We start from the raw sequence: 25,594 nt of genomic DNA on the forward strand, positions 1-25,594 counted from the left end.
GCTGAAATAAAACTCTGGTCAGGACAACCTCAATTCAGGCAATAAATTCACCTTCCACTCTTTCAGCTCCATCTGTGGATCAATAATGTGAAGAACGAGCCTCAGCTCGGCCGCCCAGCACAACAAACGCAAGTGAGCTCATCACTCTGCTCAAGGCTTTCACTTCACACTGCTTTCTCTACAGCTGACATCCTTCCACTGGTTAGCACTCCGATCTGGGAGGCAGCCACCTTCTTGTTTTTTCTAATAGCCTGACACACAGCTTGGTCTCTGGATGACTCGCACATGGTCAGGAGGAATAACGACTGATGTCCGGGAGGCCGGCCGCTGAAAAGGAGACGGAGCGGCACTGCTGATGGTAACGGAGCGCGGTGGAGGACAGCGAATGTTTTTTTTTTTTTTTTTATCACGGAACCCAACAATCAAAGTCTGAACCAATCAGCAGCCAGCAGTGACGTCACCCGTTGGTTTGTGAACGTTATGAAGCCTCCAGTTCAGTCACCATCTTGCTAGTTTTAGCATAAATATCAGCTGCCTGACTTTGTTTAATTTGAGTGAAACGGAAACACTGAGCTCAAAGAGGCTAAAAGGCTCCAAAGAGTGAAAAAGGGGATTCTGTGTGATTTTGTTACTTTGGACAACCACTTTCACTTTAGATCTGTTATATCAAATCTAAAACATGAAAGCAACGTTAATGAACAATTTATGGTTGTATAGAAACTGCTATCAACCATCAGTGATGTCATCAACCATCAGTGACGTCATTGTTGGTCTGTGAACGTTATGAAGCCTCCAGTTCAGATTCTGTCTGTCACCATTTTGCTAGTTCGGAGCAGTTTGGAGCAGGAAGTGACCATATTTGGATGAGCTGGGGGAGGAGCCAGCGGTGGATCTGACCGATCTGATTGGAAACCTGACGATACAACGTCCCGCCCACCGATAGATGTAACCTGACTGCACAGGCCTGTCAATCAAACAGACACGCCCCCCCAAAACAGGTCTTTTTGAATCTTCTTTTCTAATGAATGAAGGATTATTTTCAGATGGACCTCCAGAAAACTAATAAGAAGGAGTGACTTTAGCTAACAACACCGAGATAACTGATGGACACATTTTATTCACTTTGTATTTGATGAGAGAAGTTGAATGGGAGTCTATGGAGCCGGAGGCTTTTTGAAGCCGACCTCTAGTGGCACTCGGTGGTATTGCAGCTGAAGACACTTCTGCATCAGACTCATTGTTCAAACCTGGACGCTACAAACACTTTTATATCCAGTCTGTGGTCTGAACCTGAAGCCAGAATCTTCACCTGCCTTCCACATGTTCAAAGTATTCAACTCTTCTTCACCTTTCAGTATCAATCAACATGAGAGTTTGTTTAATTCTGGAAACACCAGTCAGAGAAAACTCAAGACATTCAAGTGATGTACAATCCAGCAATCAAAACTTGGGACAGGAAGCGATAAAAGCCCATCGATGTCATGTTATTAAGAAAATAAATGTGCTAAGTTTTGATTATTTTACAAAATTTGCTTGTTGAACTCATCTATGGATGTTTCAATAACCAGACTCCCCAGTGCTCAGTGACCTTGTGGTTCCACTCAGAGCTTCAGGCTCAGTAACGCGTGGAACATCCCGGAGGAATTTTAAGGTGCCCTTACGTATAAATCCTCATCTCCTCCTGGGCGTCAGCATGTGGAAGTCCTTACCAACAGACCTGGATCCTGATCTGGATCATTTTAAACTCAAACTGAAACAGCTTTTTAAGCGGGATCAGTCATGTAGCCACGAATGACCTGGGATCCGTTTTTTTATGGTCTTATATTAATCTGTCTGGTTGCGTTTTGAATGTATCGTTGAGTCTATGAGTTGTTCTGTCTTTTGCGTATGTGTAGTGAGTTGTTAAGAGTTTTCTGTATTTTAAAGCCCATCTCGGGTCGAGCATTGCAAATTATCTTCGGCTATAAATGCTGCGCTGTGTCGCATCGGTTTATGCTACATACGTGTCCCTATACAAATAAACATTAAAAAAAAAAAAAAAAAAAAAGTGTACAGAATGATGTTACCAACGGGGCTACTCAAAGGGACACACTTCAGATGAAATAAAGACACCAGCAGCTCGTTAGTGAGCTCCCAGAAGAATCAACATTTCCCTTTTAAACAAACTGAAAATGAGTGCGTTGAAACGCTTCTTCAGACACAACAGGGCAATAAATGTCCGCCTCTCCTTGAAGACAAAGTGCCGGTCTGGCCTTCAGCTCCAGTCTGTCACACGAAAATAGATTTCACTCCCTGCTTTTTCTTTCTCTCTCCGTCTGTCTGCCTCATCCAACTTCAGCGAGGAGCAGGACATTCATTCACTCTGTGACACGGTGGGAGGACAAAGAGGAGAATAACACACACACACACACACACACACACACACACACACACACACACACACACACACACACACACACACACACACACACACACACACACACACACACACACACACACACTTCTTTTTTATCTTTTTCATAAAACAATAATATTTCTCAGTTTTACAATTTTATATGTTGTCTTTGGTTTATTTGCAATTAAATACGAGCTTACGTGATTTGCAATTCATTGCATTCTGTTTTTAATTCACATTTTACACAGCGACCCAACTTTTTTGGAAACACGGTTGAAATTTGATTTTATAGGAGAGAAATAATCATGATTATACTGGGTTACTTTTTGATAAAAGATTTAAATGAATGATAATTGCAATATTTAAAATTGTTGACGTACTGATGTCACTCTGTTATGCAGCGTAATACTGAAATACCGTTATATTATTTTACAGCCTTATTCCCCACTGCTAAATGCAAAGGATTCATATTTGATAAAATGTCATTAAGCCACCTGTCATGGGTGGAGACATGCACAGTCTTAAGGGCCTCCATATATGAGATTAAATACAGTCTGTAGTTGTGCCGTTAAATCTGCTGCAGGCTGACCGGTCCGTCTCTGACCCGGTGATTCTGTTCGCTCAGGCTGCGCTTTGTTGATGCCACTAAGACAAATCCTCGTCCAATCAGAACAGCAGCCTCACACTGACTGACACGCCGTGACCACGCCCACTTAATCACCCGTCAGCACAATCAGAGGTTGTCACAGGAAGTGGAGAGAAATCCAACCATGTCATGTGTGTGTGCTTGTTTATGTGTGCTTGTTTGGTGTGTGCTTGTTTATGTGCGCTTGTTTATGTGTGCTTGTTTGTGTGTGCTTGTTTGGTGTGTGCTTGTTTGTGTGTGCTTGTTTGTGTGTGCTTGTTTGGTGTGTGCTTGTTTGTGTGTGCTTGTTTATGTGTGCTTGTTTACGTGTGCTTGTTTATGTGTGCTTGTTTGGTGTGTGCTTGTTTGTGTGTGCTTGCTTGTGTGTTTTAAACCAAACAAGATAACAAATCTATAAGCAGGATGAGCATTTCAAACTGAATCCTATCTTTTCTCGTTGTGCAATAATATATGCTCATTTTGTTTTTAATACTTGCAACTTTCAAGTTTTGTGTGTTGATGAAAATTAGATTTTTTTTTAATATGTCCGTTCTGTCCGTTCAGCGTTCCTGTGAAAGTTATTTAAGCAATAATCACCTTAAAACAGCCTCCAGTATAATATAGTGATTATACAACAAGTTACCAACTAAATAAAACATGTAATCGAAATGTTTTCATATTGTGGAGAAATTCACTCTGAAAATATAAACTTTTTGTCAGTGTGATCCCCGTTTCTATGGCAACAGACAGGGTATGACTAAGAAATGGAGAACAATCAGTAGACTTATGTAACATATGTAATGTTTATTACTCCAGGAAGTAGTCCGACCCTTAGCAACCACCTAGCAACAGAGAGGATTTCTAGTCTCCAACTGAATAAATACAGAACATGGAAACACTAAACTGCTCAGCTAGCTCAGTCTGGTTGGAACAAAGATATCTGATGAACAAAGATATCTGATGAACAAAGATATCTGATGAACTAAGATATGTAATGAACAAAGATATCTGATGAACTAAGATATCTGATGAACAAAGATATCTGATGAACAAAGATATCTGATGACCTAAGATATCTGATGAACAAAGATATCTGATGAACAAAGATATGTGATGAACTAAGATATCTGATGAACAAAGATATCTGATGAACTAAGATATCAGATGAACAAAGATATCTGATGAACAAAGATATCCATGAACTCATGTGTTTTTAACATTTTAGCAACATGTCATGTGTTCAAACCAAACCGGTCCAGCTAGCCGCCGCTGGGATTGTAAGTGTGTGACTATCCGTGGTGTTACGGTACGGGTGCTCGGAGCGACCAAAAAGGACCAAAAGAGACCCGACTTCACCAAATGGGTCATTTAATAGATCTACAACAAGTAGGAACTACATTATATTACATATTATCCATCCATCCATCCATCCATTATCTATACCCGCTTTATCCTGAACAGGGTCACGGGAGGGGGTAGGGGGTAGGGGGGGGGGGTGGAGCCTATCCCAGCTCACTTAGGGGGAAGGCAGGGTTCACCTGGACAGGTCGCCAGCCTATCACAGGGCCAACACAGCGATCCCACGCTCAGCGCCAGACTGCTGAGCATCTCTAATCGCGTGTGCTCGCAGCAGCAGCCAGCGCCGACTGAGACCACAAACCGCTCTGCATCCCGACTCTTTACATCACCCCGCCTGGCAGACACACACCCAATCGGCTTATATAGGGGAACAAATGTATTGATCCCTCTGAGCCAGATGGAAAGCTGCTCCTGTGCTGTTGGTAAATTATAATCTTTGAAGGAAGGCTGACAAAGGAGCAAGTGTATTTTCACAGAGATATACGGCTCAGCATTACAGCTGCTCACACACAGATGGAACAAGGTGGTTCTGATGCATCTACGATTTATAAGTGCCATGAAATAACCTGTGTTATGATTTGGCACTATATAAATAGAATAGAATAGAATAGAATAGAATAGAATAGAATAGAATAGAATAGAATTGAATTGAATTGAATTGAATTGAATTGAATTGAATTGAATTGAATTGAATTGAATTGAATTGAATCTGGTCAGGCGCCAATCACACGGGATGACTGACTCAAACACACGTGTAGATGCACCTTTTACACAGTATTGTTATTGGAACGAAGTATTTCCGACTCAGTTTGAGAAACCATATCCACAAAGCAATAAAACGGACTAGAAATCCTCTCTGTTGCTAGGTGGTTGCTAAGGGTCGGAACTACTACCTGGAGCAGGACACATTGCATACGTTACATAAGAGGCGAATGATTGTTTCCCAGTTCTTAGTCATACCCCACGTGTTGTCATGGGAACGGAGATCACACAGACAAAAAGTTTGATATTTTAGGAGGGAACTGTGCCACAACACGAAACCATTTTCATTACATATTTTATTTAGTTGGTTGCTGAGCGCATCGCTGTCGTTCCATTAGTGACGTTCATGTTCATGCAGGTGTCTCTGGACAGACATTTGATGGCAGCCCATAATACCGGACAGATGTTGATACTCTGTCTACATACAGACAAGTTTCAGTTGGTGCCCAATCAAGAACCAGAACCAGAACTACACACACATGCTGACAAATGAAAGGCAAAAAACAAGCTCAGTTTCAGTCCACAACGAGCCTCCAGAACTGCTTCAGTGCTTCTTTTCCTGCTCACAAAAGTCTAACGCGAAGTCACGAAGTCTAACAATCATTTGACAAACATTACAACCATGTTTGAGTTGGAAATATCTGCATTCAAATCTATTCTTCTGCTACAATAATACACAAAATAACACATTATACAGTTTAACAATCCTGTTTTTCTTACCAACTCTTAATTGGAACAATCGTTGAAGTAATCCGATCCCAGATCCATGCTGCTCTGCAGGGACAGTTGTTTGTCCGTCTCTGTCCTCGTCCTCAGGCCCAGTGAGGCCCGGCTCATCACTGACTGCTCTCTTTGAACTGAAGCCTCTTTCATCTCTTTATTTCCCACTTCCTTCCCTCCTTTTCACGCAGCCCTCTCTGCTGATTAATTATTCCTCCTTCGGAGAAAAAGCCGCCACCTGCTTGCCGTAGGGTCTGCGTGGCTGTTTACTCCCCCAGCCTGTCTCTCTCCCTCCCCATCCCAGAGGATGAAGAGGAGACCGACTGAATCACTGCTTCTCACTAGTCACTGCTGCAGAGTCTCCAAAACACCTACATGTTGGCACAGCGCAAAATGAATTCTTCTTTTGTCAAAATAAAAGCTTGACATGGCAGCTCATGCTACAGAAATGTTTGTCCTCTCATGAATCATATCAGACTGAGCTCCTCCTCCCATGTTTCATCCACTTGTGACATGAAATCAATAAACGCCCGGCAAAAAAAAAAAAAATCCAATTACAGAGCAGGACATGACCACTAGTGAAGTCGGATCTATAATTAGTTAACGTAAAAAGCTATTCATGGACTACTGGCCGGACAGAATTCATTAACTTCTTTAAATGGAGCCGAAGACCTGAAGCATCTGAAGATGTAAAGAGCGTGATTAAAAGAGCTAATGGGACCAAAAGTGATTAATTCAATGTGAAATAAGATGCTGACCACCTAAACGTCATGTTCAAGAAAAGGTGGCGGGATGAAGAAGGGTGGTGGTGGTGGTGGTGGGGGGCTGAATAATTGATGCAGACCTGGAGGTATGTCATGGTGTTTGGGGGCAGCCGGTGAGGGAGACGCTCCCAGGCAGCATCCATATTTAATGGGGAGGTGACGGGTCGGGTTAGCAAGAGACGCGTCTCCGGCTCGGAGGCTCTGATTGGTCGAAGGAGGGTGAAGGTAGAAAACCCTACAGGGAGGGCTGTTTCCAAGGCTGAAGTCAACCTTGAGGAATTGTTTCTGTGCGAATGGAAACACGTCCAGCCCATAAGACGTACACTAAAAGTTTTTTTTTTTTTTACATGACGAGGAGACATTTAATCAACTAAGACAACTAACTAACAGATAATGTCAGTGCACACGACGGGCGATCAATCAGTTCCAAACTGTTCCTGTTTGCAAACGGAGAGCAGCACAGTGATGTGCATGGAGGAGGGCAATCACTGACTTTTGAGAGGAAGTATTCCAAGTTTCAGTCTCGTCCGGCGACGTTAGGAGCGGCACTGTCCATCTGCTGTACTGGGCATTTTCCCGGTGGGCCGATACAACAGACTTATTTTTACTTTTTTTTTTTTTTACTTTATATATTTATCTATTTCTCTGAAAAATCTGCCCACAGCCGCACAGACAGACACTAAAGAGCACTGGATCGACCCATTGTTGTTTTTTTTTATTGTCCCCAGCGTGGTCCAATAACCTTTTCAAGCCCCGCCCCTTTTGGGCTATAATTACACAGCACATCTACAAAGGCAGAGCGGCAAAAAGGAAAGTGCAGCCAAAAGAGACCTTCAGGCAGATACTGCACCAAATGAACCACTGATGTACCTTCTGCAGCAACTTCTCCAACACTCATCACTGCCCATATTATGTACATTAAATCATCAAAATATATATATAAAAAAAAAATTAAAAAAAAAGTTATTTTCAGTTTTTGATTGGGGTCTAGTGAAAATGTACAACATGCACACGTTTTAGGGTTCATCGCAGAAGAGTACAAATCATGTTTATTCTCTTTTTACCTGCTCGGTTTCCTTCTACTCATAACGTGGCTTCAGTGTTTAGGGGAGTGATCAGTTGGTACCACGTCCGATCGATTGCGGTGAATGTCCACGGTGAAATCGCGAAAGCACACGAACTCGTGTAACTCAGATGCTGATCTTATAAAACAAGCATTTATGAAAGCTGACTTGCTGCGTGAGCACGACCGCGCTGCGCTCTTCACGTACAACAGGAACACTTCCTGAACTTGTTGATTGTTTCTCATAGGTTCAAAAGCTGTGTGCTAATTTTGTCTTCCTGTTTATGCGGTAGAATAAGTTCATCTGAGCTTTTTACTCGACACCAGCTGTCAGCAGTGGCTGAATGAAGGCGACACGACTTTGAAAGTTGTAGGCTTTTAGAAACCAAAACAATGAGCTGAAAGGCAAGAGTTGAGAGGAACTGCGGAGTTTCTCTATGGGTATCAGCTCCATCTTTCACCTCACCATCGTTTGATCCACTGTTTACATACAAATACTGTTTTAGGAGCTTTAAACCTTCGACTGCTGTAACATGATCATGTCTGTTCGTGTTACTCCAAATATCACTTCACTGATGGGATACAGAGAGATGTGCACCAATCACTGCGGCCCACCGCTCAGGAAATCTGCAAACTCGTGCTCTCGACGAATCCTTGGACTGTCCAGGTGACATCCGAGGGAACCGAGAGTCATGACAGCTGTGTGGCTCCGCCCACAATTATTCACCATGCCGCAACACTGAGCTGCCACCTATTCCTACAACTACGACCGCTCACTCAGCAGGACCGCCGGATGATGACACCAAACCTGCTGTTTCTCACCCTGTTAAGAGTCCAGGAGAGACAGGATGAAGCAGTTATCGACTTCCTGCTGGTGAGTCCTTCATCAGGAGGAAGAGGGTGAACACCAGAATAGAGAGACGGAGGTCGGCATGGAGTAATGATGCAGGAGGAAAAGATTACAGGGGCAAGAAGACAGGAAGGAGGAAGAAGAGCGGCTTATAGAGAGGAGGAAGAGGGCGGAGTGGGGAGTGAGGGGGGCGGGAGGTGGGGCGGAAAACTCGAGTGGAGTAGAGCGTCAACAGGGGGGGCGGTGATGAAATGGAAACACCGAGGAGAGAAACGCTGGGCGGCTCAGAGGAGGAGGAGATGGCATCCAGGCATCAAACCTCGCCTCTGCTCTCTGACGGAGAGATGGAGGATGATCAGAGTCTGGCCCGGTTGACTCGGTCCTTCCAAAGGAAACGAAGACTCATTTCAAAGACTTTATAAATTATTCGTTAGCGCCAACATTATGTGGGTTTACAGGTCATTAGAAAAAGCAGCCCATAAAGTGATCGAGCAACAAACTCGGGTCGGACAATTTCAACAAATTCACTGAGCTGATGAGAATTAGCTGACTTGGCAACTCTGCCAGCAACATGTTGCCATTAAGAAATGAGGAGCCTGCTTCTGTCTTAATAAAGGATCTTTGTTTCAAAACCAACAGATCGATGAGTAAATGTGACACTTTTATTACTTCAAGCTGTTAAGTCAGAACGTTTGACAATAAACAGTAACTAAGTATTAAGAAGGGATAATTGATGTTGATGATTAATTAAATCACTTTGATTTTTGAAAAATAATTTCTAAATTAAACCTGTAAAATTTCTTCTCACCCAGAATGACCTGTCTTTATTTAACCGTTCCTGGTTTTCTGATTGATATCATCTGTTTCTCCTATTTTCATTACTCTTTGGGAAACACTTTTTTTTTGTGTTTTAGTGTTTGAATGTGCTCTTCTAAATACTTACTACTAAATACTTAGTGCTAAATACTGGCTGCTAAATAGTTACTGCTTAATACTGGCTGCTAAATACGCACTGCTAAATACATACTGCTAAATACTGGATGCTAAATACTGGCTGCTAAATACTTTCTGCTAAATACTGGCTGCTAAATACTTTCTGCTAAATACTTACTGCTAAATACTTATTGCTAAATACTTACTGCTAAATACGTACTGCTAAATACTTATTGCTAAATACTTACTGCTAAATACTGGATGCTAAATACTGGCTGCTAAATACTTTCTGCTAAATACTTACTGCTAAATACTTATTGCTAAATACTTACTGCTAAATACGTACTGCTAAATACTTAGTGCTAAATACTTACTGTTAAATACTTATTCTAAATACTTGACTATTGTTTTCCCAGTTACTTCAGTTTTTGTTTCCTCAGCTGCACCAAACTGTGTCCATCTTTCATATTTTCCAGTCATTATGACTTCAACATCACGCAAAATTATGCAACTTTAGTTTTTATGACAAAACTGATTAAAATGAGTTCATGGCGTGCCATTTGGGTCATAATTTACATAAAATACGAGACATACAGAGAAAACAACAGAAGTCAAATGTTTTGAATGTAGATGTGGCTGCTTTTTTTTATAAACAGCATTTAGTCTGACACAATAATAGATATTGAGGTATAAAAATGACCTTACATAACACTAAACACATTCTTAATGAAAGCATAAAATGATACCAACACATCCAGCTCTTATGAATATTTTAGGTTTGAAACAGGAAGACGTTTCCCTTCCATCAGCGTCTGGCTCAGACCTTCAGAGGGACGCCTTGGCTGAGGCCAGCCTGGCCTGGTGCCACGGGGTCGCCGAGGTCACCTGGCACATCCCAGAGGAAACGCTGCTGACACACCAGCACGGCGGCAGCACCTGCGATCTCTGCCTCGCCTCCAACAACCTGGCCGTAATGAGAAAGAGCGGCCTCCCTCCTCCAAAACCAAAAACACACCCAGCCGACCAGAGACACCTCAACCAGTCGGGATCGAGCAGGAAAACTTGGGCATGGCTATTTTTAGACGGCCTGAAAACTGGCAGTAGCTCCGGTACAACTCTAGGGGGTGATTTATGACCTTGGGACACAGTTATTAAAGCAGGAAACGTGAAAATAAAAACATACTTTCACCAGACACGCCTCTACTATTCTCCATTTTGGCCTTCAGTAAGCATTCCTGCGACTCACAGCCTCCTGCACTGTCTGGTTCTGATGTATTTCGAAACTCCTGGCTGGAACAGAGTCCAGACAGCAAGGGACCCGAGTTTGATCATCTTGTTTTCACCGTTTTCTGAACGTGTCCCCAGAAGAAGTCGACCTGAGGATGACCCCCGCCTTCATTATGATTATGATAAAAATCACAGTCGAGCCCACATTCACCCCATCAGGATGAGCTGCTCAGCCTGTAACGTGGAGATGATGGAGACCTCTGAGCAGCATGTAGAGGGCAGGCGGCAGTGACGTTTGGGCAGTAATGTATCTCCTGCCTTTTCTTCCTCTACGCTGCTGTTATGCTATGGTTGCTATGGTTACTATGGTTGATTTCTCCTCTCCGGCTGGGCTTACGAGCTGTCAGAGCTGCCCGGCTCGTCTGTGGTTCCGCTGCAGGAAGCCGAGAGGCTGCATCTCTTCCTGCTGGCTGAGCGGATCACAACAACGCAGGTCTCAACAATATCTGCTCCCATGAGCCTCTCTTCCCTCTCCATATTGCATAAAAGGGCCACGCGCCTCTGGCCTCCCTGCTCCCGTCAGTCAAACTGAGGCGGGGGCGGGGCCAGCCGTGACACCATTGTGTCAGGGCGGCTCAGTGTCAGCAGCAGCAACACTGGCAGGATTGAAAAGAGGGAGGATGACAGTCGACACCTCAGAGCTGTTCGATGAAGATTATTTCCCCTCTAGACGTTGATGAGCCCAGTAGGTACAGGAATATCCTTTTTCTGGTGAAACTGTACGGCTGGAAGCTAAAGGTGTCGTAACAATCATTCAATCATTTTAATGAAGGATTTATCGAATATGTGATGTCTGGACTGAACCTGTACATTCAGTGGAAGCTCAACAAAAGTCTATTGGTTCAAACATCAGGAGTCATTCTGTTACTTCATGTGTGGCTTTACACACACTGAGGTTGTTGTTGACAGCAGAGCACCTGTTTCTTTAAGACGCCAGAGCTGATATGAGTAACTTCTGGATTACATGAAATAAATGAGCAACTTTAGGAAACTCTAAAATCATATGGATAAAAAATAGTGAATGTATGCCATATTTGCATCGAGGCTCAGCTGGGCCACTGAGATACTGTACACTGATCATCCAAAAACTTTCTGACCACTAAGATCAAGTGTATGACGACGATCTCGTGAACAACCATCAACCATCAGTCCCATCAGTGCTCGTCCCTAGGACCCTGTGTACGTCTGGGATGTAAGACAGTACATGAACAGTCCCTTCTTGTCGTCATCGTGTTGGAAGTGAAAGAAGGAAGCGGCTGTGATGCTGCATTCAAATGGAACTTGTGAGTTTATGGTTACAACACGGGAAGTCGTATGCTTGCCATTTAAGTGTTTATGTCTTAAAAACAACGTTGCTAGGCAACAGCAACATGGACAGCGTCTAAAAACCATAGACGCTAACAATTTAGCATGCTAACGGGGGTAATGTAATGCAGGAAATACAAAGATAGAGAGAAAAGATGAGGCCGTTGGGAAGATTTTCCTCAGACGTAGACTTTTATTTTTACGTTATGAAGACAAACTCTACATGACTGAAATTACGATATATTTGCTGAACATCCAACAAAAAGGAACTTTCATGACCTCTGACCTTTCTGTAAACTTCAGCAAACACGTCACAACTCGGGAACTCGAGGCTTCTCGAAAATGTTGAGTTCTGACGTTGTGAATACCACAAGAGGGCGCCGTACATACGGACTCTTCTCTGTACGCGGTAAATACAAACTTATTTGAGTGCAGCATGAGACCTGAGTCACTTTGACAAGGACCAGATCTATATATCTACATCTATAATACGATATATCCAGACTACTGGGTCAGAGCAGCTCTGATATTGGGAGGTTTGTTGGCCGGTGAACAGTGTGAACACAGACAGTCAAGAGTGTTGATGGATTTGCTGGAACAAGTTAGCTTTGACTGAAAAGATCCGCCGCTAACACGTCGGTGCCAGATACCACAGGGCGCCTCCCCGGGTCCTGGAGGGTTCAGGCCTCGGCGGCACCTGAAGGATCAACAGCAAATCAGGCAGGTGGTCATAAGTTTGGAGCTGATGAGGGATCGTTTACTTGGAAGTCAATTTAAAAGGTCAGAAGTGTTTAGAAAACCACCAATATCGGACGTTTAGTGAAAGAATACAGTTGAGATGGTTGAAATTCCTCATTAGTCATTGTTGAATAAACCATATTACCATTAACTCAAAATGGGACACTAACAATAATGTTAACAAGGTGTTGACAAGTTACACCAATAAATAAAATGGAGTATTTTAAATATATGAGTGTTTGAATATTTATTTATTTTCTGTTTACTTATAACTGATAAATTTGTCAAAGAGCAAAAGTTGATTTTATTTTGTTGCAGCTCTAAAAGTATTCTTGTCAATGGCTGCCGGCTCTATAGCTCCAATACACTGTATCTTTTTTTAAGGCTGTGTAATAAATCTTCCAGATGCTCGGTGTGTTGTGCGCTCCTTGTGGTCTGGCTCTGTTTTATTGGAACAAGAAAAGAAAAAAAGAAGTGGCGACTAGAAGAGAGGGTTTGTGAGCCTTCATTAAATAGCCTTCAAGGTTACAAACATGTCAGCTGGAGGCACAGAAACGAAGCGAGCTGCTTGATGTGAGCAGACGTGTGCTGGGAGCTGACCTTCTCTTAATAATACAGCTGCGTCCAGGACTTGACCCGGCAGACCCCCCGCCCTCCATCCTTCCCCTGGGCTCCGGATGAAACCACACCAACACAACATGCTGCCTCAGCTCGGCTCATTGAAATAGTCATCGCAGGAAACCATCAATTATCCTTTATGCGTTTCCTATTTGTCCCTCAGATGAGAATGGTAAATGCTTAAGTCTGATTTCAGCTGAGATCACGTTGTCTAATTAAAGTGGAGAATACTGCATGCAAAGGACATCATGTTTTGTAATGAACAACCTGGGATTTCTGCCAAAATGTGTTTTTCTGAGTGCTGACGTCAGTCAAAAGCTTTTTGCATGTGCCACAATTATCATTTATTTTTTAAAGTTCATTACATAAATAGTAAAAGTGCATCAACATTTGAAGAATCTTTTAATGTGCTCGCTGCACGGGTTGTATTTACCTCTTTTCACTTTCTGAAATCAACTCGTTCGGACTAAAAGGGACGCCTCATCTTCGGCAAGAGAGCGGCTGGTTTGGTCCGTCACCGTGGCACCACAGAGCCCGCCTCAGAGACACAGAAACTCACCACGAGACTCTCACATGACAGGCCACACTTTTCACTCTAGACGACTGATTGTAGAAAGTCGCAAACATGCTCGTGTCCTTTTTTTTTGGTCCGCTCAGAATCCAAATCCTGTAGCAAACAAGCAACAACAAAAAAAACATGTACTGCTACAAAAATCCAATTGAAAGTCAGTGGTTTGAAGAAGCTGTGTAATTGTTGCAGTAGTGGCGACATTCAGAACTGCAGGTCACGTGACACACACAACCAAAAAAAAGAAGCTAAATCCAGTTTGCCTTTCAGAAAATCTCTCAAAGGACTAAAAATATCACCTTAAAGAAACGTTTTACACCCCACCTTGTCCCATCCAGATGAATCAAGAGACGATGAATGTCCTGCGATTTGAGACACGACTGTACTGAGCTCGCAGAACGACATTTCAAAGTCTCCCTCTCAGCTTAATTATGATGAGTGAAACGTCGAGGAGAGCCCGACTGTAACAACATCCTCACGTCTCTGAACATCTTCGTGAGGCTGACTGCGCGCTGCGAAGGAAACAAGAGGGAACTGTTACGGCGCAGCGCTGCAGTTTCCTCTTGTCCGCAGCATGGTGAACGCTCGCCGGGTCACGCCGTCTATTCAAACATTCGCTGTTAGAAAACGGGCGGACAAACACTTTCAGCTGGACAGCAAGAAGCAGATGGAGAGGTTTGCTTAATACGGAGGACATCCATGTCACATTAAAACTGACGTGAAGGAACATTATGACGTCAGTGTTTCCCACACATGCACTTTTTATTTCATCTATTATTTTTTATCTTATATTGTTTTTATTTGTCCAAGAAGACAACATCGATGGATCGACCTACCGGACAATCTCCAATGCAGACAATACATGGTCTTTGTGAGGCGTTCAGGGGATACCTGTAAATTCTAGCTTTATAAAATAACCTGGGTTGGGCTCTGCCCTTCTAAACTGCATGACTCTATATGTGAACATTGTCTACCCTCCAAACACACTCTGATAAATAAACCTGTGCATGTGCTGCTGCTGTAACTTAATCAATGCTGTACATGTGAGTGGTCGTCGTGGTTTCACTTACTCGTAGTATTTCAAAGGCACACAGAGCAGCATACTTACATACATGACTAGAAGGCCTGCTTCTCACGGTTACAACGTCAAAAGAAAACAACCTGACAGATCTGAAAACAAAAGAAATTATGCCTGAGCATTTCAACTTCCTGTAAGTGTGCAGATGTGCAGACGCTGCACAACTGAATCCCTGTGACAGCTCCGAGCCCCGTCGCTGTATGACTACCTGCAGGATGTGGTTAGAAGCCTCCATTATATCTGAAGGTTGAAGTTTCCATTCACCTCTGCTGTGTAATAATCTGGCTCAGCCATAGAATGATGAACAGAACTGCTCACTTCTTCCACGCGGAGGGAGGAAGGCAGCTGGCAGTTTTGCTGATGAAGTGTCTTACGGCGAGTCGAGTGTTCGTTCTATAAATAGAGCGAGGAGGCCTCCGAGTCCCGCTCTGACTGTCTGCACTTCATCCTCACACCTCCTCCGAGCGAACGGGCCGAGCTGGAGTCCAACAGGAACACATGAGCCTGATTCTGGCTCGTGCCGCTTGTCATCCTCCCTGCTCTGTTTTCCCGTCGAGCCTCAAAAGCCCAATACACCGCTGATATTAACAAATGGGCAGAAATCATTTTGGGGAATATTTATAGCGACGTTCTGTGACATGATGCTTCTTAATCTGCTGCAGTACTAAACATGGAAGCCGAGGTGAGAGGGAGACAGCTGAGGGTGACGTCACACGAGCCCCTCCGAGCAAACGAGGCACCATCGCCCATCATTGACCCAACGCAACGATCTGTCTCCGGCCCCGTTGCTAGGATACCACATACCAGAGCACAGCGAGTACTATGGGTCCGCGCTCGGCTGCCAGAGCAGGTTGGCAGAGTGTGGAAGTGGAGGACGACCATTCAAGAGCCCGTGAATGATGGAGGATGACGAGGGGACACGTTCAGGGAGAAAACTCCACCCGTGAGTTTCTGTCAGAGTATCCGACCTCAGACGTGACGCTGAGCTGCAGCACCGAGGGGACAGCTGTGATCCAGCTGTGATCCAGCTGTGCTCCAGCTGCGTGGCGCGGTAACCACGTTCCTGGCACCTCATCCAGACGCCCCCCCAGACGCTGCCACGCCCCCACAGCTCAGCACATCCAAAGAGGATTGTGTTCCGGCCGGGGTCATCTTTAAGGCTCATCGTGCTCTGTCTTCGTTCAGGTTATCTGCATTACTACACACACACACACACACACGCACACACACACACACACACACACACACACACACACACACACACACACACACACACACACACACACACACACACACACACACACACACACACACACACACACTCACTCACTCACTCACTCACACGCAAAATAAGTGGTGGAAGAGGAAACGAGTGATGTGTTCAAGGACATTTCAGAGCAACACATTACTTTGACCTTGTCATTAAGAATTTGCCAGTCAACAGAAGAAAGGTCAGGGGTCACCACACACATTCAAGCCATAAACCAATTATCCTCCGAGGACCATGGATATAATTGCATGTCAATCAGAGGAGCGTCCGCACGCACGGCCGACTGACGGACTGACACCACCCGCTGGGAGAGTTTCTGTGTAACCAGTGTGAGATCTGTCGAGACAAATGATTGACAGCTGAGGAAGTGGTCGGGCCGAGGCGGACGAGCCGCTCAGTGGGGTTCGAGGCCCGGGCAGAGCGACGGGCCGTGGGGGCTTCCTGTGTGATTGATCGACCATCAGTCATGGGTCAATCATGTCAAGCCGTGTGGAAACAAACTCGACCAGCAGGCCTCCGTCAACACATCCATGAATACGTGTGTGAAAGAAAGGACGACGTTGGATTCTGCACGGTGCAGATTTGATCACGATGAGGCCGACTTTGGGAAATATCTTGCTGCAGAGGCGGAGCTGTTGTCTTTTCTTGGTTTGCCTCAATGTTACAGCACAGCGGGGGTGTGAGGGGGGGGGCTCCATTAAGCCCAACCCACAGATGATGTTGGAAGAGTCCTGCGATGTTGATGAGGCAGTGAGGTCATGATGGCGGATAGTCAGCCTACTGCACTAATTACACACTCTCCATTTGAAAATATGATTTCAAACAATAAACCAGGGAACACGTGAAGTATGACAGACTGATACTCTACATTACAGACTCTTGGCTTCTGTCATGTTTTTAAAAGTCTGACGACATTCATAAGTGTCTGGTTTTATGCTGTCCAGCCGAGTCTTTAAATTAAGGGTTAAATAGGAAAGCTATTGACTGCAGCTATCTTCAAGTTCTCCCCAGCGGAGCTGACTGTTACCATAGCTACAAGCATCCCCCCCAAAAAACGCAATCTCTTACTTAAGAAGGTCTGAACAGGTCAACCCATGAGGACGAAGAAAGTTTGTATTTCTAATGTCCAGATCAGAGCAGAAATATGCAGCCTGGTTTCACCAGATCCAAACACGGTGGGAGTAAACGGTTCTGGCCATGGATGACATGGATGCAGACCTCTGCTTCCTTTTGAAACTATTGGAGCAGCCTTTGGCCAATCAGAATTGACCACCACACACTGTGTACCAAAACTCTACCACTGCCGCCATCGTTGGAACTACTTCATCATCACGCTGGTTGCTGATTGGTCGAACCTTCAGAGACCCGAGTGTGAACCAGGTTGTCAGACTGTAATCACTAGCTCAGTGTTCATTATATCAACGAAAAATACAATGTTTTTATGATTAAAAAAAAACCCTCAATACTGTATCCTACCAACTACAACTTAAAATATCAACAACTGGCACTGACAGTATGATCAAGATATAAACTCTTAACTTTAATCAGACTGCCTCATTTAAATTTCACATTTTAGTTCATTGGATTCAGACAAAATTTTTGAACTGGAGCTTAAATTTCAACATTTCACATTTTGGAAACGTGGCTTCTTTTGTTAAATGAAAAAAATTTTTTTTTTTTTTGTGTGTGTCTTTTTGTGATTCGTTTATTGAAACTTGTTGAAACATGAATAATTAAGACTAATATTTGAGTGTTTAATGTTCAGTGTTGTGTTCCCCAATCCCTTAACAGTTCTACATGTCTGTCAACAGACAGGATGAGGTCCCAGCCCACCCCCCTCCCTCCCCATCCCTCCTCCTCCTCCCCCTTCTCCCATCAGCAGCTGTAAATCAGCTGAGCATCTCTCCCAGCCGTCCAAACACTGGTTAAAGCAGCTCTAATTCCTGCAGGGCTCATTAAGCTGCTGGCTTCGTCCCCCGAGGGGAGGGGGAGGGGAAAGGGGAGGGGGAGGTGGGGGGCGCGGCATATGGCCCCAGCCCAACCACCCTTATCCCCGCCCTTCTGATCATTAAAACCACATCCCCCTCTCCCCCCTGGGGCTCCAACATGTGGAGAGCCCATGGAGACTATTGACAGATCACGGCAGCCCTGAGGAGGCCATCACAGAGAGCATCGAGGAACCCCCCCCCCCTTATAAACAAATCTGTGTTCCTTCTCCTGCGGCCACGTGGAGGTCTGCTCGCTTCATCTGCATGCACACAGACAGGGGAGGGAGGGGGGGGGGGTCTCCATCTCTTATTACCGGGGAGATGCTTTTCCTGCTATGTTAGCAACATGCATCAACATTAACAGGGAAGAGTGAGTACTGACATATGACGACATGGAAACCCCCCACCCCCTACCTGCCCCCCTCACTTCCCCCTCCTCTGGGCTCACCAGGAGAAGCATGAATCATTGAACAGACCCAATGCCAGTCATTAGCATGCTGCAGCAGATGTGGGGAAGGGGGGCTCTTTAGGAAGTTGGTGAGTCGGTAAAATGGGATGAGATTATGTACCATCTGCACACACGCGCGCACGCACGCACACACACGCGCGCACACACACACACACACACACACACACACACACACACACACACACGCACGCACGCACGCACACACACACACACACACACACACACACACACACTGCATCCTGTTAGCAGTGCAACAACTGGCTGCATGTTTCTGCTGTCAGCAGAGACACAAACAAGACAAATCAGTTTAAACACAGGACACACTTCATAAACATCCCCGTCGGAAACCCACGTCAGCCTCCACCCACTCGGCCCATCGTCATACAGGCAGCGGTCATCCAGAGAGGGTGGAACATCGAAAGACGTTCTAAAGAGGTGAAGCTGCCGTTTGCTTCTCCACCTTCTCTTGCTTCTTCACCTCCCCCACCTCCTCCTGCTTCACCACCTTCTCCACCTCCTCCTGTTTCTCCACCTTCTCCTGCTTCACCACCTTCTCCACCTCCTCCTGCTTCTCCACCTTCTCGGCCTTGTTTGACAGAAACATTTGAGAGGACCATTCAGACCTAGAATCGGAGATATTCTTGGAGGCAAACCTGTATTTTGGGCTCCTTCTCTCGGTGTGTACATATATATTTTTTTTTATCTCCGTGGTGATATTTTTACCACATCGTTTTGAAATCAAGAAAATAACCAACCAGAATAAACAGAACATGTTTCCTCACTGACGTGTAGAACGAAGTGAAAGCAGCCAGCCGGTGTTTCATCAGCAGACAGGCAGCGAGGACGTCTCTTCTATTATCAATGAATCTGATGATAACCAACAATGAGAATAATATTATCTGGTGAATGAACAGAAAACAGAGGAACACGTCCATCACAGCTTCCCAAAGTTACATCTTCAAAACGCTCGTTTAGTTCGACCAACTGACAACGACCCAAAGAGGAGAAATAAATGAGCACAAAAAAACATCACGGCAAATATCCCTGTTTCTGAATTAAACACCAGCTAAAACCAGTTTCATGATGATGGTAATTTACTCATGAAAGAACGTTCATTTCCTCCATAGTTGATGGGCGGAGTTCTGCAGGTTGAAGGGCAACTGAGACCTTCATGTTGCGTTCCCACGAGCGGCCGCTGAGTATTACTGATGTCTACAGGAACACACGTTGCGCAGTGTGTTGGCCTTCTGCTCACGGAGATGACAGACGGACGTGGTGTCTGCAGCCCAGGAGGGATGTGACGCCACCATGCAGCGCTCTGACGTTCCTCACAGCTGACCTCCATCAGCAGGACGCGGCACTAATTCGCTGATGTCGCCGCTTTCTCCACGGCAGCACCTGGACAGCGTGGTGAAGGTGAAGATGAGAGGGTCTGACGGTCAACACAGAGCCGTCTGGAAGAAGGACACTTAACAGCCATCGAGTGGCCAAAGAAGACCGGAGGGGAGCTTTTATGTGCAGATGTGTCACGCCGAGGTTTCAGGAGACCACTTGGGGTAACGAGCAGCGAGGACATAGCTCAGTGGAGGACATCCTGCGGAGACACTTCACTCAGCCGCCCAGATCCTGAACACATCGCTTCATTAGGCGGAGGAAGGAAAGCGAGGAGGAAAAAAAAACGCCACCAGATGTGTCAATATAATAGAGTGCAGCTTAACAAGCTTCATTAGCGTCACCACTTCTACCCACTGACTGCACCTCCTCAGCATCACGCCCACCGGGAACCACAGCGGAGGTCTGAGGCCGGCGCTGACATTTGAGTGGAAAGCTGCACGACCACACTGGAACAGTTATTATCATGTAACGAGCTGGCAGGAGGAGACGCCTGAGGAACGCACGAGTGTGTGTTTGTCTCATGGCTGCAAATAATTCTAGTAATGAATATCAATGTCTGGATAATATGCAGATAATCACCACCGAGCTGTTCGGCTCGTCCTCTACAATGTAGAAACTCAGAGAGACGGAGGAGAGGGAGCACCGAGACAGGGTTGGAATCAGTGACTCACTTTCTGTTTCTCACCAGCCTACGGTACCACACACACACACACACACACACACACACACACACACACACACACACACACACACACACACACACACACACACACACACACACACACAGGGAGCTCTTCATCTGCAGCTCTTCTGACATTCTTCTGTTTCAGAGAAGCTTCTCTTCTCTGAAACTGCCGAGTCACACGTTGAGCGGCGACTCGGCGGTGAACGAGCTGCAGGCGGCGTCACCGCACAGAAGCAGCGCTGGAAACTGGAGCACACATAATAAATGAGCTATTAGCGCTGATGTCTAAGCCTGCATGATGAACACGCTCACTACGAACGTCAGATGCTCAGCTGACTCCGGGTTCCTGGAAGAATTCCCTCTTCAGCTCGTTTCCATTGATGAAACTCTACCTCGAAAAGCCTCTTCGCCATTTCTAGCTGCAAGTCCTCCTCTGCTGGGTTTTGTCGTTCAGAGTGTCTCGTCTGTTCACACTCCAGAGGACGAAACATCGGAGGGAACCGTGAGCAGCCGTGGAGTCGTCTACGGTCACACAACAAGTGAACACGACATCAGGACCGTGTTGTACAGAAACGCTTCAGTAGGTGAACCACGATGAGGCAGAAACAGACCCGGTGCTTCACAACACCGATCAGACACTCTCCGTCTCCGGACGTCTCCTGAAGTGACGAACAGGAGTGCCCCAGACATATTCAAACATTTTCTTTCTTTTCTTTCCATTCTTCAGTTTAGCACCTTCATGAATCAGATAACTGCTGCTCGGTTAGTTTCACGCTTTCAAACTCGGATGCCACCTTTGCACATTCACAGCTCCGGCAGAGGAACAGTTGCTGTCAGTTAAACCGGTCGGGTGAAGACCCTCAATGAAAATGAGGACGTGAAACCGGAGCTGGAGGAGAATCTGACGTCACGCAGATCAAACGTTTGGAAGCGTTATTGTTCCCAGGAAAGATGCAGCGACTCTAAACGACGGGTCCGATTGGCCCGATCAGCCAACTCCAGCTCTGCTGAGCTTTCAGGACTGAAGCAGCTTCATTTCAAGATGCTGATCAAGAGAGAAAACGTGGAACACTTATGTAGTTCATAGATGAACGCTAACCCTGCGCCGTCCTGCTGAAATCTCATTACAGCTTCAAAACACGAGAATAAAGAGAATCTGGACTGTTTCTGATGATGAACACAATCTGCTGATTTGCATGTTAAAGCCTTTGAACTGTCGCCTGAAGCTCGTTAAAAACACGCTGCACTTTTATTTTCTGCATCTTAAAGATGATGACTGGAGGCTGCTTTTTGAGCGGCATCATTTTTGAACAGCAATGTTGGTTATTGAGCCTTTATTTAACACAACTTTCCAAATCAATGACAAACATGTTATCTTGCGACATATTTGTCGAACTCGCGCCACCAAAAGCGTCGTGAAACATCATCAAAGTCGGCATCACGGTCTGCCCTCCGACTCGCAGCGGGGAGTCGGAGTAGCGCCTCAGGCAGCGACAGTAAAACTTCACGAGATCAGAACAGCCTTTCCAAACATTAAAACAAATCCAACACGGAGAGAAAAAAAAAAAAGGGAGAATAAAAAGCTAATTACTCTCCGTTCTGACACGTCTCTGCTTCATATCAACCCCCGCTCCTCTGTTCTCCTCCATCTTATCCAAGCTTTAAACACTTTAACGTGAGTGAGCAGCGTCCGCAGCCGTCCGTCCGCGTGGAGGAAGGAGGGACGTCCATAACTAATCTGACACGTTCCCGTCGTACCGAGCGGGAAGCGGCGCGCTGACACTCGGATTAGGACATCGCTCCAACATCTGGCATCTGCTGCAAATTCAGCCCAGATAATATGCAGCGTTGGATGAGGAGGAAGCGCACACGCGACCTCACATCAACTCCCACGGGAAGGCCACGCTTTGACCTCAGTGCTGCACTGCGGGTTTAAAGATGGCCCGCCGTAAAAATGGAGGCCGGGGTCAGACAGGAATACGACGCTTCCGCTTTCAGCTGGTTGCATCTGCTGACCTGTGGTGAAACCTGTGACGACAGCAACGGACCGCTCCGAGTGCTGCCCGGCAGAACACCCGGTCCGCGGTGGTGACACCAACCGGTGGGACAGCAGGTCGGCCTCTGGGGGAATCCTCTCGGCTAGCGGAGCGCACCGGTGTGCTTCCACGTCCGACTGTGACCCACATCCATCCGAAGACGAGCAAAAAGCTCCACAATGAGCTGGTTTTTCAGGCCGGCCATCTGCTGCCGGTTCTCCTCATGCGGTGCCAAGCAAACAGGCCCGAGGTCAGAAGAGTGTTTGTGTGACATCACGGATGTGTGAGTGTGAAGTCGTACCTCTGGTTCTCAGCGTGTCAGGATCTTTACTTCCTCCGCATTGCTTTGTGCGCCGCTGAAACAGAGGCCCTGCGGGGGACACAAGACGCTCAATTATTCATCGTCGCGTTCAATAAAACATGAATATCATCCGCGCGTGCCATTCGCTGTCACTCGCGCGTCTCTGTGAATGTGGGTCTTGCACATTTTTCCCAGAATGCTCTGGGACAGCGCCAAGGGAGCGTCAGCCTCAGATCCTATTAGGACAGCTGTTTTAACCCGTTGTGATACGGGACAACGAGAAGACGAGAGACAGAAGAGGTCGATGAACGCAGGTTCCTCCAGCTCGAACGAAATAATAATAAAATAATAAATAAACCCAAAGCGCGAAGAAAGAGGCAAACAAGCCGGACTGTCACAGCAACACGTAAAAACAACAGGTTGCTGCAACGCTGCCAGCTGCAGTGAAAAGCCTGCTGATGGCTCCGTTTCACTCTGCAGGAGGATTCATTCACTCATGCAGGAGTCAAAGAGACAAAGCTACAGAACCAAAACAGGCCTGAACAAAAAAAACAGTGGACCTTCATGCAAAAATTAAATATAATAAAAGACTGCGATGTGGTCGGTTTCTACATGTGAAATATGAATTTTCTGATTTAGCATTTAGCTGAAACGCTCATTTACAGGAAAAGGTTAACAGACAAGTCAAAATATAACTGAATCCATCAAGAAATTATATTTGCTGTTAATTAATTGATTTTAAATGGAGTGTAAAAAGAAATATAAAGCTTTCTAATCTTACTCCAAAACTCCAATCAACTGATAAACGATGAAACTATTCTATTCTGCTGTTTGTCTTTTAACAGCTCATTTATGTATCACATGCTCCCTGCGTGTTATATCAGAGACTCTTCTCATAAACTTGTAGCCTGCTGTCAGTTTTATGGCTCCACACTCAATAACAGAAGAGAACCAGAACACCAATGTCACAATACTCACTTTAAAGTTTGAAGTCCCACAACCGACCTGAGGACGAGTACAGAAGCTCAATCAGCTCAGTGCGAACGTTTTAAAAGTTAAGGAAGGTGTTGTTCAGTAAAATATCATGCGAGACTGATGAGAGTTTAAATGCGTCGGTGTGACAGCAGCATTCTGCTGTTGTACCTGGGAGGGCGTTGTGTGGTTGAATCCAGTCATGTGACTCTTTAAAGGGTTAATGGGAGGGGAACTACAAACCGATATCATTTTTGGACTTTACACTGATCCCTGCTGTTCTTTGAAGTATTGAATAATCTGATTGTTTCAGGCCCTCAAACACTTCTTTTTTTTTAAAATTATTAATATAAATATAAAACAAGTATCCTCGCAGCACATTAGGCCTCCAGTACTCTGTCGGCATCTCCACGACTCGAGGGAGGGATTTAGCAGGTGAAAATAAGTGTCGGGAGTAAAAGTCTAACATTTTGCACTAAAATGTAGTATAATAGCAAAACATGGAAATACTTGAGTGCAGTTTGGAGGTTGTTACACTTTGAGTACAGTACAGTGTCGTTTCTCTCCATTACTGGTTAGTGGAAACGGACAGAGGCCTGCATGACGAGGAAAAGCTGCAATAACAATGTTCGGTATGTAAATATAAATAAAATGATTTTTCAGGTTCTCTCCTACGACATGTTGAAAATATTCATCAGTCAGCACTAAAAAGATAAAAAGTCAATTCTGTCCGAACAAGCTCACTCAAAAATAGAAACCCTGTTCTGTTTCAACAGTTTCAGCATTCACCTGCCGCTATCGCTGCTTTAACAAACTCCTCCGGCACAAAGACAGCTTTGTAAATCTCAGCTGTGTGAGAACAACTAAACCATAAAGAACATCCCTGACTTGTATTTCCAGGATGGACGTCCAACAGGCGTGGACGGACGTCTCAGTGGCTGCCAGCTCTCTGACTGACAGCACAACTACACAGTGGCCTCATTGTGTGGTGCCTCCTAAACCGCCCCGTTTACAAAAGACGCGCCGTCGCCGATGCCAAATATGTTCGAACCCATTAGCTGCTGATTTGACTTTAAAGCTCAGCCCTGCTAATCTAATTTAATTTGTCTGTGGCTTCGCTGATTGCCAGAAGGCAGCGGTGAAGACGCTGCGAGTGCACGCCGGCTCTGCCAAAGTGATGCAACTGTTTGTTCTGCAACAGCAGACGCCCACGTGGAAAGCTGTTGCTGTTGCTGCTGCTGCTACTGCTGCTGCTGGGTGGTGTTTGTGGAGGTCTCTTGCATCAGCATTTCCTGTTATTGAGTAGAATCAGACCTTCGCAAACTGAATGCTTCACTTGCATCCAGCTGCACACGATCAATAAACATGAAGTAGGGGATGATGGGAAGCAACCGAGAGGATATACATGAGTTT

General features: G+C 45.4%; 1 protein-coding gene across 8 annotated transcripts in view; it reads right to left on the reverse strand.

The window, feature by feature from the left end:
* Window positions 1–25,594, reverse strand: part of fynb (FYN proto-oncogene, Src family tyrosine kinase b) — a 74,225-nt gene that overhangs the window by 33,050 nt on the left and 15,581 nt on the right. For 3 of the 8 annotated variants that reach the window (XM_069705807.1, XM_069705801.1, XM_069705802.1), the window contains exon 2: window positions 23,210–23,278. The exons of 2 other annotated variants lie outside the window; for them this stretch is intronic. The gene's annotated coding sequence lies outside the window, so the exon portion shown is untranslated. Of the gene's footprint in view, window positions 1–5,861; window positions 6,238–22,888; window positions 23,184–23,209; window positions 23,279–25,594 lie in introns of those variants that run through there. 3 more of the 8 variants (XM_069705805.1, XM_069705808.1, XM_069705803.1) reach the window with 3 other exon arrangements.

Source organism: Brachyistius frenatus, unplaced genomic scaffold (genome assembly GCF_029030835.1).
Source record: "Brachyistius frenatus isolate BFR_SWC_R1_liver_20210118 unplaced genomic scaffold, ASM2903083v1 Contig_59, whole genome shotgun sequence".
In the NCBI taxonomy this organism is placed as follows: Eukaryota; Metazoa; Chordata; class Actinopteri; family Embiotocidae; genus Brachyistius; species Brachyistius frenatus.